General features: G+C 34.4%; 1 pseudogene; it reads right to left on the bottom strand.

Annotated features, from left to right (window-relative positions):
* On the bottom strand, positions 4,361-13,257 carry LOC109716722 (annotated as a pseudogene).

The raw sequence follows: 13,784 nt of genomic DNA, 5'->3' as shown, positions 1-13,784 counted from the left end.
TATATATCTAGGTTTCAACCATTAAATTTAGTATAACCATCTATAGATATATGATCACCATGATATAATTTCTAATTTATTTGACTTAAATTATTTAATTTCAAGACATCAAAAACCAAGAAAATACATACAAAGGTGAACTGAGAGAGAGTTCACCCGGGGAGTATATACACTATATACAACTGGGATACGTACGTACGTACGCGTAGAAAATTGCATCACGCATGCAGAAGCCGATATTGAATGGTGGGGATCGAGAGCGAAAGCAACTTTATGCAACGGCCTTTTCGTTCTCATGCTTTTACAAGCTTGTTGGGAATTTGTGGACTTTTTTTAATCAGTTGTCAACCTTATCCACTGATTACTTTTTTCTTTGGTCAATGCTTTTTTTTAAAAAAAATAGTAAACTATTCACTTTATTTATTAAGTTAAATAAATTTAGCTGTAATTTGTAGAGTAGTAAGAGCCTCGTTAGAACAAAAATAGGAAAAAAAAATAGAAAAAGAGATAGAGACAGAAGGAGGAAAGGAGCGCTGCGGTAATGACATGTCTCGTCCCACAAATTCAAGAGACTTTTGAACAAATATTTCGAAAAATGACATTATTTTTCCCTAGTCAAGATGCCCACCAAATTGCAGTCAAAGCGGTAAGCTTTTTTTTTTATTATTTTGTCTTTATCACTTTGGCTGTTTTTCTTTTTTTTCATATATGTGGCACGCTCTCTATAGTTATTTACTATAACAGAATTAAGTTATAGAAACACATTTTTGAGATATTTTTATATAAGTATCCTGCCAAATTTTTTAAAAAAATCTAGTAAGACCTAAATATAAAGTCCAATCTAATTAAAAACAAAAAGTTTCTCTACTCAGCCAACTACACCCAATCCACTCAGCCCAATTATATATAAAAAAAAGAAAAAAAAAATTGATCACCATCTTCCCTTCTCCTCCTCCACCGCCACCACAGCCGACAAGTTAGGGTTCTGGCGGCTGGAGTTCGACTGCGAGAATCTCGCAGGAATTGTAGAAAGCTACGATCGCCATATATCTCTCAATCCTAGGTCGCTGGAGGAGTGGATGCCAAATATTAATGCGGCACTACCTACAGCGACACCATATATAACAACACTTTTAAAAAGTGACGGTAATTTAGCCAGCAATACTTTTTTTAATATGTACCAATACTTAAAAGTGTCGCTATACATCGTTTTTGTTGTAGTGGTTATTGAATGATTGACATACAGACTAGTACAGAAGAAGCCACTCTCTGCAAGCATGGTCGATGCAATTTTTGTTAGCGGATTTTTAATGGCTTATCATCCCCATCAAAACAAGACTTTAAGTACAAACTATTGCAAATAGAAGTTACTATGCATATATAATTGGTAACTAATTAACACAACATACATAGTCAATTAAAATGAACCGTGTCGCTCTCTTTGATTGGATGGGGCCCACATAATGCATCGTGGCCCCCATTCAAAAGCTCTCCAAAGTTGCATAGCCTACTCAACTCTCCAATTTGGACCAAAATAATAATAATAATAATAATAATACTTTTTCACCTAGAATTAAGAAAAGTGCCAATCAAGTTCTAATAATCATGGTATTGTGGCCATCCGAAATTGGATAACTCAATATACATGCCTGTTAAATGTATCTTTGGATATTTTTTAATTAGATTAACTTAGTAGGTAATATCCTACTAAATACTAGTTGTATTTATATCTCTAAACTAATGAAATTGCATATTTATCTCTACAAACTTTTAGTAATTAACAAATATATCTCTTCAAAATTGTATAGATTGAAATATATATCTCTAGTTTATCAATCGGTTATAACTAAATTTTCTTCTAAGTACACAATATATAACCATTTTGGCAATATTCTGCCTATAAATAAACACTTTTTATTATAGTTAACATCATTTATGAGCTCTAGTATTTTTATTAATTCTAGCATTTCTTTCATTCTATTTGAAACATAAGTCATGAATTTTACAACAGTTTATTAAAAAAAAATAATATTTTTATAAGGGTATAACAGTTTTAACAGTGAACTTTAACAGCTAACAAGTAATAGATAACCTGTAGAGATAAATTTGCATATTCTAAGCTTTATTTGATAATTTAACTTTGTGTCGAAAATTTTATAATTTTAAATTTTGTATAAATACAATTAAAATTATTCCTAATATTAAAGTTAATTTTAAATTTTTTTGTTTTGTGTGGACTTTGGGTACCTTCTTGGTTAGCTTCTCAAAAAGATTCCCAAAAGGATATAGGCATGTAACAGCTGTCATCCAATCTATATTAATTTCTCGACTATAAAACTTTATCAATTTTAACTTCTCAATTCCATTTTTCACTCTAATTTTGTTATAATAAGTCGATATTTTTAATTTTGTACTCTCAAACTTTCATCCTAAGCATTTTCTATGAAAATGACTTTGGGTCTGTCGAGCTGTGTTAATTAGTCAAAGAAGATTCAATGCTAACTTCAATTTCATTTTTGTACTCCTAAACTTAAATTTTGTTACAATAAGTCAATACCATTAACTTTGTTACAATAAGTCAATACCTAAAATTTGGACCCTTAAACTATCATTCTAAGCATATCTATGAAAATAGCTTTTGGTTTATCGTTAGTTTATAACCTATTAACATACTGTCAAGTATGTATGGGATCGAGCTAGAATACTTTTGAAAATATAGAGGCCTAGTGAATAAATAATTTCAAAATAAATAGTTAAAAATAAAATTTTAAAAAAATAATAGAAGATTTAAATTTTAGATCAGAAATACTGATTGTATTCTTAATAATGTAAAAAAATTTCTACCAATTTTTTTCCTAAGATAGATCATTCAACATCATTAAACTTACAAACACGTAATATCGGTCATTAAAATTTGAGACTTTTTGGCCATTAAACAAATAATGTTAAAAACTAAATAATTTTAGTTTTTAGGTACTTCTGATAATATATATATTATGTCTAACAAATCTAATGACTGATATTATCAGATAATTTTGTCTAACAAATCTAACAAATCTAACAACATATATATATTATGTCAGATTTGTTAGATTTGTCAGATTTGTCAGATTTGTTAGATTTTTATCTGCATGAGCTAATTAATAGTGTCCACTTCATGTATAACAGCATTCCCCAACAACATATGAAAATGTAAAATTTTGTGGTTCTTGTCGCTCTGACTAGTGTAAAATGTCAACCAAATCTAAACAATTATACAGCTTGGCACGCATTGAGAAAACAACAAATGGTTAACAACTATCACTGAAAATGACTTTGCCTTCGCCCAAAATATATCGATCATTATCGCAAACATGTCTACGGCGTTATGATTATGTGGTCTATCCCTTTCATTGCTGGTTTCAAAAGTGGGTCCGAAATGGTTTATTTTCCGCCTCATGTGATTCGGATCGAACAAGATATTGGCTAGTAAAATTAATTGTTCAGAATTTATCTGAATTATACATCATGCATTTTAAATTGAATATTAATTCTTCTAACTTTTTAATTCGTTTGATCTCAAACAGTCAATGATACTTTAACTTTAGAACATATATAAGCTAACTATTTATCTTAATAAATTTATAGTATAAGAATTGCATAAAGTATACTAATTAAATTTATAAAGATAAACGATAGATTTAAATTTTGAAAGAACTCAAAATAATCTATAGTTTAGGTAAATTTTGTACGCTTTTATTCGGAAAAGTATACTCTTTTATGATGTGATTGGATTTAAGTTTTACATTAGAGAGATCATATATTGATAGTAAAGTTTAATGCCTCCTCTCTCTTGATTTTTTAATCTTTTTCTAAATTTACTCCCTGAAACTTTTCAATAAAAAAGAAAAAGTGTTTCAACTCATCAGATACATGTTGTCATTTAGTAAGTAAGAAAAAGGAGAGACAAGCATATACTGCAACAAGGAAGCTTATCCCCTGCCAACTTTATCTCTATTACATTTCCTGCGTTGGAATGCACAAGTGAGGGCACATCCTAAAGGACCTAAACACCCCCATCTCAACAAATACTCTTTATTTAAAAAAAATAAAAAAAGAATTGGGTAATGTACCAATTTAATTAGTGGGTACACAGATTTGCCTTCTTAAATTTGTAATTTTAATTGAAATATTTAATTACTAGTGTAATGTACCAATTTAGTGGGTTATCTTTGAACTTTAATAATTGGGTAAAACACTTCCATGTGCAACCACGTGGGATGGGCACTCGCAAGTGACTGAGAGGTGGTATTCCATCATGGATTGATGGGTTCATCATGTTACAAGCATCTTTGTAAATTAACACGTTACTCTTGGCACGAAAATTAATCAAATCATAGTATTTTCACTAATAATTTATCTGCTTCACATCTGAAATGTATATAAATAATGAACAACATGACAAAATCAATTACAAATTCACCACGGTCCCTTCGGACCGTTGTCGGTGCCTAGTTATATTATTATTCAAAAAAAATGAAATGATCGACACATTCACACGGACCCAAGCCAACCTCAGTGTAGTACGAATCCAAAACCAAACAAATAAATTTCACCCAATCCAATCGCGTCACTTTGAGCCTTTTACTGATCAATCACGTACGTAGTATGTACGTACGTACGTACGTATGTTTCAGCATCTTAGTTCACTTTCCGGCAATTCAATCTGACCTCGCCGCTGGTTCCGGTCAACGGGCTGATGTTCCCCATCTTGATCATCGCCGAGACGAAGTCGGCGGTGAAGGTCGAGGCGCTCGTGCTGTATGTGCGCACCAGCGAGTCCTGCGACCCGCCGTTGAACAGTTCCTGGTCGGAGTGGAGGAGGCCGCGCTGCGACACCAGGTTCTGGTAGTATGCGTTGTCGAACTTTGTCGGGGTCTGGATGTCGAGCGGGGCGAGGTTGCCGTCGCCGCCCGACTGCGGGCACGTCTGCTTGCGGAGCGTGGCGAAGGAGGCGTTGACGTTGGCGTCGTTGTAGATGTGGCCGCGGAAGGTGGTGCACCGCGCCTGCCCGATGGTGTGGGCGCCGGAGAGCGCCGTCATGTCGCGGGCCGTCAGTCCCTTGGCGGAGAACATCGAGATGAGCGTCGCGAGGCTCGACCCGGGGCCTGGCAGGTTGGTGTTCGCCGCGCTCTGGCTCGCAGTCTGCGCATCGCGGCGGCCCAGCTGTACTGTCCAACTTGGCCCCCCAAGCTGCCAAGATTATAAATAAATAAAAAAAATTAAAACACCATTCTCTAATAACTTAAATTTTTACGTTCATATCAAATTAAACTAGAAATAATAAAAAAAGATTCAGGGAGCGTTTAATACTAACCAAGTTCACACCATCACGGGCTGCGAGTGCGAGGATGTCGGCGCACGAGACAGTGGCCTTGCAAGCCGCTTCGACCTGGGTCTTGATGGTGTCGATCACATCGAACCCGCGAGCAGAGTTTGCGTTCGGCCCCGCGTTCTTCTCTCCGGTGAATGTTGCAGTGTCATCCAACAGAATCGAGCCGTCGCAACCCTGATAAACAAAAATCTCTTGTATAATCAGCTACTACCAAGTATATATATATACACATACTATGTGAATGGATGATTAGAGATAAAAAAAAAAAAAAAAAAAAAAAAAAAAAAAAACCAACAACGAAGCTTACATTAACAAAGCAGTCGTGGAAGAAGAGGCGAAGGATGGACGCGCCCATGCGCGCCTCCTTGGCGACGGCCTGCGACATCGCCGACCGCACGACGGTTTGCAGATTGGGGCACGTCTTCGCGTAGAAATTCGGCGAAAGCTGCGCACGGGCCGCGAGAGCGAGCAGCGAGAGAACACAAAGGATTAGGAATCGATGGGAGGAAGAAGCCATAGCTTTAGAACACACGGAAATTAATAGTGGTTGGTGATTGAAAAGAGAGTTTAGTTAATTGAGCTTGGATATATTTGGGTGAATGAAGAGAGCGTGTGGAGGGGGGATGCTATTTATAGTGGCGTGGTTGCATGCATGGCCACATGCTAAAATCGGAAGCTCGATCGTCCGAACTAGCGCATTCTTTTTTTGACTAATTTGCGCGCCCCAACTGCAGCTGCTGCGTTGAGCCTTTGACGGCGACCGGAAATGGTGCGTCAAATTTTGACATACTTTTCATATAGCCCCCTATGGTATTATGTATTTGCCTTCACAAGTTATCTTGCAAACATTTCAAGCTCATCTCTTTATTTTTATATATTTTTTTCTATGCGTACGTATCCATTAAATAAAAGTAATAAATGGTTAAGTAAATCGCATGATAATAAAGTATAAAATGCTGGATGCTTTTTTTTTTTTTTTTTTTTCGGCAATTGCTTATATTTTTCTGAAAAGTTTCCGACTTTTCGATTTATCTCTCTTAGATGGCTAATATTGAAAATATTCTTTCTACGTTCCAACCTATTTCTAATATATTCCTAAAGTTAAAAGCTGTAAATGAACTCTGTTATCTCTATAAAATTACTATTTTGTCCTTTCAAATATACACTTCCACCATCACTGACTTTCTTATTTGTCCTTAAAGTCAGGGACACAAAAAGTATTTTGACTTTTGATCTTTTCCAATATACCCCTTTATCGTCACCAACATTCTTATTTGCTCTTTAAGTTAAAGGCAAAATTGACATTTTAATTTTTTTTTAACTGTGGTACATATTTAACTCGCGTTTAACCCAAATTAACTTAACAGGAGATAACTGCCAGGGTATTTTACAATAACGGTGGAATATATGAGGGGTATTTTAGAAAGAAAGAAAAAAGTAGGGATAAATCAGATATTTTCAAACGTATGAGGGGTATATAGGCAATTATTCTTTATTTTTATATTTTTTTTCTATGCGTACCCATTAAATAAAAGTAGTAAATGGTTAAGTAAATCGCATGATAATAAAGTATACAATGCTGGATGCTTGTTTTTTTTTTTTCTTTTTTTTTCTTTTTTTTTATCTCAATACTTTAGTTTCTGAACTTTCACATGTGTTATGCTCACTGCAATAAAATATATTTTAAACGATACTATATTCTAATGTCTTCAATATTTGCAATGTGCCGACACCATGATGAAGTATCGCCAATAAATATATTTTTATCAAATACTGATAAAAATCTTTCGATGTTATATTAAAGCGTCGGTATACTTATCCTGATATATTTACTTTAATGACTCTTTACTCGGCGCTTTTACAAATATCATGGTTATTCTTACGACGTTTTAAAGTGTCGCTAATTACTGTTTAAAATATTCTTAAGTGCAAGATTTGTTGTAGCGGCTTTAATTAATCCTGTATTCTTACACAAAAATATTTACCGTATAATAATATTTATCATGCTTGAAATAAACCAAAATTAATAAATTTAGAATATAAAGGTATGAATTATTTTTTATAAAAATATACATATTTTTTTTTACACAGGTCCTAAGTAGCATTATATGTTGACATAATAATATACAGAAATATCCATATATCTTATTTACTCCTTATGAAACATAGTTTTTTTTACGACTCGATCAATAGTAAACGTATTTCCTTATAAAATATAAAATACAATAATTATATCATGGAGTTGCCAATTCATCTTAGTAAGGGGGGCTTTTTTGAACTTTTTATTAAAAACTATATAATAATAAAAAAAAGGAGAGAGATGCTTCGTTTTATAGGAATTAAATACACAACAAGTTGTGGGTATACGGACACACGCTTTTGACGACCCCCACATCGAGTAACAGAGTATGGGACGCGAAGGGAACCTTCGCTTGCATTATACTGTCCTTTTGTATCAACTGGGTTGGAAACAGTTGTGGGGATACAAATGGGCAATTCATTTCTCTTTAAATATTTTTTGTAATCAAACTCAACTTGTTTAGGCTTAATTTGACTTTTCACTTGAGGTCCAATTAATTCTTTTGAAAAATGTTGGGCCTCTTTGATTCATTTTGGATATTATAATTTGACGAAATCGATTATGCATCAGGATAAGAGTTGTGGCCGTTAAGTTTGAAAATTGTGAGTAATCTCACATAGAGAGGTTTCGGCGTTATATGGTATTCATTAATTAGGATGGTGATGTCGATAATGTTAGAAGTAGTAATCCAAACTTATTTAAGTTTTAAGTAGATAGAATAGGTTGATTGATGTTAATATTTTGTACTTCTTATTAGTTCTCCTCCAATATTATCTTACTTTAATATTTTAGATTTTGTTTAATGGGTTCAAGACCCTGCTACCTCAACCCTATTGCTAAGCTTATCTTCTTTTTTTTATGAATGAAGTGGATAATTTGCTATATTTTCTCAAGAAAAATATATATTCACTCTAATACGAACTATTTAATTCAAAAGATAAAAATGTTACTTAGTTTATTTTTAAGGTAAATTAATTGAATACCTTTGGATGTTCACAGTTTTCTTAAAAAAAATTTCTTCTGACAAAATTAGGTAGCCCTGCTACCCATGTAAGTATAGGTTCCATGTGACCAGTGTTATAGATCCAGAGAACATGCACAAACAGGGCCATTGCAATTTACAGTAAGGGTTGTGTTCTAATTAATTGTGATCTATAAATTTTAATGATAATTTTTGTTAAAAATATTACTTGCGTATTAACTAAAAACTAAAATTTTGGTCAATACATATATATGATATGAAGGAATATTTTTTAAATTTGATTTTTGATTTGGATCTGAGTCCTCTAATATAGGATAGAACAACTTGATTCAGCCTTTCTTATGGCTCAATTTATTTCATGCTGGCCTACTTTTCAAACTTGTCAATTAAAGTTTTTGGGTTTGGCTCGAGTTTAGACAAAATTTAATTCATTCAGTTCTCATTTGGCTTAATTAGTTTAGAATTTTCAAATTAGTTTCGCCCATACTGTACGTCCTATTTTTCACCTGCGAATTAAATTTTATTCTTTAATTGACAATTTGCTTTGACCGAGACAACTAAGATGCGCATTTGCAATTTGATCTACAAAAAGCTTATTGCTTCTATCCTTTTCTTTCTTTTTTTTCGGCTCTCTTAGATAGTAACATGTTTGTACCCATTTCCCAAATTTATATTTACTTATCTCTTATTAAATTTAAAATGATAAGGATATATATATATATATATATATATATATATATATATATCCTCTCTCACCCTAGAGAGAGAGGTCAAATGACCTTGATTTAGACATGCTCCTGTTTTGCTCGATTTTATTGTGCTAATTGAGTTGTTTTTGATAGAAACAGATGAGGTGTATTGAAAGCGTTTTGTTGGATTTATACTGATAACCGAGTTTGCCACTGAGTTAATTATTGGTCAACTTGCTCTACCCGTGACAATCATTTAGTTTGTGCTAAGGCAAGTTAAATGCTTTAAAAGTTTTTTTTTTTTTCTTTGAGAAAAAGATAGCGTGTTTTCATTCATTGGAAAGATGAATTAAGCTACTTTAAAAGTGAACTGTTAATTATAAATTATTTCTGTACGATCTTAGTACCATATTGTTGCTGGTAATTTATACTACCAATTCGCTGTATGGATGGCTGAGCAGTGAAATACAGTTGATTAATTGTCCATCTCGTTTAATACGCGAACATTAAAACAATGATGAATGATTAATTATACTGACTCTTTATGGAGAAGCTTCTCGTACAATTAATCTTTGTTTCGCTTACGCGCTAATCGTTGTAATCGACGGTCTACACTTAACATGATTGGATCTGTGTAAGATTTCGCTGGACCAGATCTCAGACAAATTAATGCTACGTACCTTAACATGGTTTCAATTTAGGCTTGGTCACACTAAACCAAAAAATGGTCGTGCTAAAACAAAAATACAATTTGAGTTAGATGAAAAACGCACTAATCAAACTACCTTCGAAGGGCCAAACTGAGCGGTTCATTTAGGATGAGTCTCATGTCACTCGTATGGCCTATCGAATGAGCTATCATGTGCCAATAATGAATTGCTAATTTGAAGTTGATTCGTAAATTACAACCATATGGGGTTGAGTCATGGGTCTACACGCGTGATAATTGAGGATGATCTCCTCTACTTTGTGGATTTGGCCGTATGGTTGGTGCAATGCATCTTTCAATGCATAGCACGGGAATGAAAGAGATGTTTGCGCCGATTTGTATGTTCGAACCACCAACTTAAACTCTCACCCACATATCTGGTGTGTTAGTTAACGAATATTGCTCTATCAATGACTCAATAATTAATGTTTTAATTCAGACAAAAAATCTAAAGATGTTGGATATTGCTAACGATTTAATTGGTTCATAGCTAATATAGTATGAATCTAAGATTATATGGAAGATAAATGAACGGGTGCATACATAGTTTATACGTACCAAGCGTTTCGATAGAGAATTTTTACTATCGGTACTTAATACACTTATTTTGCACGCTTTTCAAATAACGTTGAATTCTGTACATGTTTGAATTTCACTCTATACAAAAGTTAAAAAAAAAAAAAACTCTCTAACCTAGAGAGATCATAAGAAAGATAACAAAGAAAAAGAAAACATTCATATGGTGATGCGACTCATGAGCGTTTACATGATAAAATTCTCCAAAAGAAAAAAAGAAAAAAAAAAAAACCATGATAAACACTTTTTTCTTTGAGACATGCGTGGTTGTCCATGATGTAAACATTTCACCTTATTTTTGTTCACTTTTCAAGACAACAAAAAGCATGCATTTTGTGTAATAAAAGAAAACAGCAAAACAATTCCCTGCGAATTGTGGGCAACTTGAATTATACCTAAAGAAAAACGAACGTAATAAAACTTAATTTGTTCACATCAAACCATAATCGACGCATACGTAGGTCCATTTATCCAACCTCGGAAGAATACAGCAAACTAACCTCAGTTCACTCTCCTGCAGTTGAGTCTAATCTCTCCTTTTTCGCCGGTCAACGGCCCGATATTCCCCATCTCGATCATAGCCTCCGCGAAGTGGTCGGCGAACGCCACCGCATTGTTCGCATAGAATTCCACCAGCTGATCCATCGGCCCGCCGTTGAAGAGCTCCTGGTCGGAGTGGAGCAGGCCGGTCTGGACCATGAGGTTTTGGAAATACGCATTGTCGAACTGGTTAGGGGTTTGAAAGTCGAGAGGGGAGTTGAAGTCGTCGCTGCCCGCCCGCGGGCACGCCTGCTGTAGAAACAGTCCAAAGAGTGGGGTGATGTTGCTGTCATTGTAGATGTGGTTGCGGAAGTTGGTGCAGCGTGCTTGGCCGATCGTGTGCGCACCCGAGAGCACGGTCATGGCGCTCGCGCTGAGGCCCTTCGCCGCGAATGCGTCAACCAGAGTGCTGAGGTTGGAGTTGGGCTTGGGAAGGTCTTTGTTGGCCCGACTCAGGCTCGCCTTTCGCGAGTCGCGGCGGCCTAACAGTACAGGCCAACATGGTCCTCCTAGCTGCAGTTTGATAGAGTCAATAAATGAATCCTTATGGAAACAAAAATTCTATTCGGAGCTCAGCATAGACTTTAAATAGTAAACAAAAATTTTACGGACACGTATCTTTACGTAACAGAGTTTTAGAACCGTCTAATGTTTAGATAATAGATTTTCAAAACTTGTGATTTTTAAGTTAAACAAAATGAATACTGACCAACTGGACTCCATCGTGCGCGGCTAAGGCGAGAATGTCGGCGCAGGAAACGACGGCTTTGCAAGTGGCTTCGACACTGGCTTTGATGGTGTCGATGACTTTGAAACCGCGAAGCGAGTTTGCATTCCCCTTCGCTCCCTTCTCGCCACGAAAGGTCGGCGTGTCGTCCAGCAATACCGAGCCATCGCAGCCCTGTGCGTAGAACAAACATTAGCACAATTAATGTGTGTTTAGTAACTTAAAATCTGCGCTAACAACTGTTTATATATGTTGTGTTTCGATTTAGGCTAAATCATACCTTGGTCATCAAACTTTGAGATGTACGGTACTTTGATTCTCAAATGATCGAATAGTAACATATAGTTAATGTGTTGTCAATGTTACAATATTGTAATCGATAATGTGACAATAATCATAATTTTGCATCACTAAACACATTAGTGAAATAACAATATCATGTCAACTAAATTGGAATGTGAAATTTAATTACAACAATATTCAACAAAATTTGAGATAGAAATAATGGTAAATTTATGTTTAAAAATCAAAAAGTGTAAAGCCTTTTATTACTACTGTTTCCACATTCTACTTTTTTAATTTATTACTTTTTGCTTGTGAAATATCAATGCACAGGAGGAGAAAAATTGATGTGCACTTGCGTTAGCGGAATAAAAAAAAAAAAGAAATATGTAAAATGAATTATATATTACTTATAAATTTGGCTACATCAATAAAAAAAGTTTAGAATTGGATAAGAGCTCAAAATTCATAATAAAAGTAATGATCCGTATAAATGTGATTAGTTTTCATTTCTTTTTTAGGTTTCTTTTTTTAAAAAAAAAAAGAAAAGCAACCAACAAATCATTTGAAAATGCATCATTCCTATAATTTTAAAAAGCTGGTTTTTTATTTTATCTTGATTTTTTTTCTTTCCTTAAAAGCTAGTAACTATTTGAAAGTTATGTGTTAGTTAGTGACTAATAAAAACCAACATGAAATGGTACTGTGGCGAAACATCTAACGAAATGTTTCATGCATTATCTTGGAGCCTCAAAAAATGTAGGACACTGTAATCACAATAACTTAAAACTGAGATACATCTCGAAAAAATTGAGTGTTAACTGCTGGCGCGTGCTACGTATTACTTACTAATCAAAATTTGAACATAGGGATCTAGATATCCTTTGTGCGCATTCGAAATGGTATATATACGTTCAATGATGCAAATTAATGAAGGAAACTACATGTACGAAGCAATCGTGGAAGAAGAGGCGAAGAATGGAAGCGCCCATCCTCGGCTCAACGGCGACGGCCTGGGTCATGACCGAGCGCACAATCTCATGAAGGCTCGGGCAGCTTGTGGCGTAGTACGCAATCGACAACTGCTCGTCTGCGGCGGACGACATTAGAGAGAGCACGGCAAAGAAGAGGAAACTCTTGGAGAAGTCCATGGGCTATACAAACCACTGCTACACAAAATGTACTAAATTAAAGCACACGAGCATAGGAATAGTGAGACATGTTCTTGTACATAATATATATATATATAGAGAGAGAGAGATAGAGGGTCCTCTATTATCAATGCCATGCACAATGACAAAACAATACCTAAGAAAGGAACCGTGTTTATGACATGCATAGTGAAAGGCATAATAATACCAACGAAAGGAGCCGCTTACTAGAAAACTTCGTTTGGTTAGCTTTAGGCTTTCATTAATTTCTTCGTACGATCCACGAGGTATAGTATATTTGTTGTCGCAAAAAAACTGAAAAAAAAGAAATGTTATAATTATTCAAGGTGCACTAGGTACGTATAGTTAGTGATGTTAAAATAAATATGAAACAATAGTTTGTCTCTAAAATTTTAAGTTTTTAAACATGAAATAATTAGAACTGTTTGTCAGAAATAGTTCTTTAATAGTTATAATTAAACTTAAGAAGTTCATGGGTTCTTAATTTGTTCCATATCTCAGCTATATATATTAGATGAGGGAGACTATATAGTGTGTAATATTTACTTAATTTCTTTAAGATAACATGTCATCATTGGGATGGTTGGTTTGATATAAATCCAATAAATAAAATATATTAATGGTGCAGATAAAACTTTCTCCTCTCTATTAGT

Source organism: Ananas comosus, linkage group 10 (genome assembly GCF_001540865.1).
Source record: "Ananas comosus cultivar F153 linkage group 10, ASM154086v1, whole genome shotgun sequence".
Classification (NCBI taxonomy): Eukaryota; Viridiplantae; Streptophyta; class Magnoliopsida; order Poales; family Bromeliaceae; genus Ananas; species Ananas comosus.
Note: the sequence above shows the minus strand (reverse complement) of the source record. Positions and strands in the feature narration are given on the sequence as shown.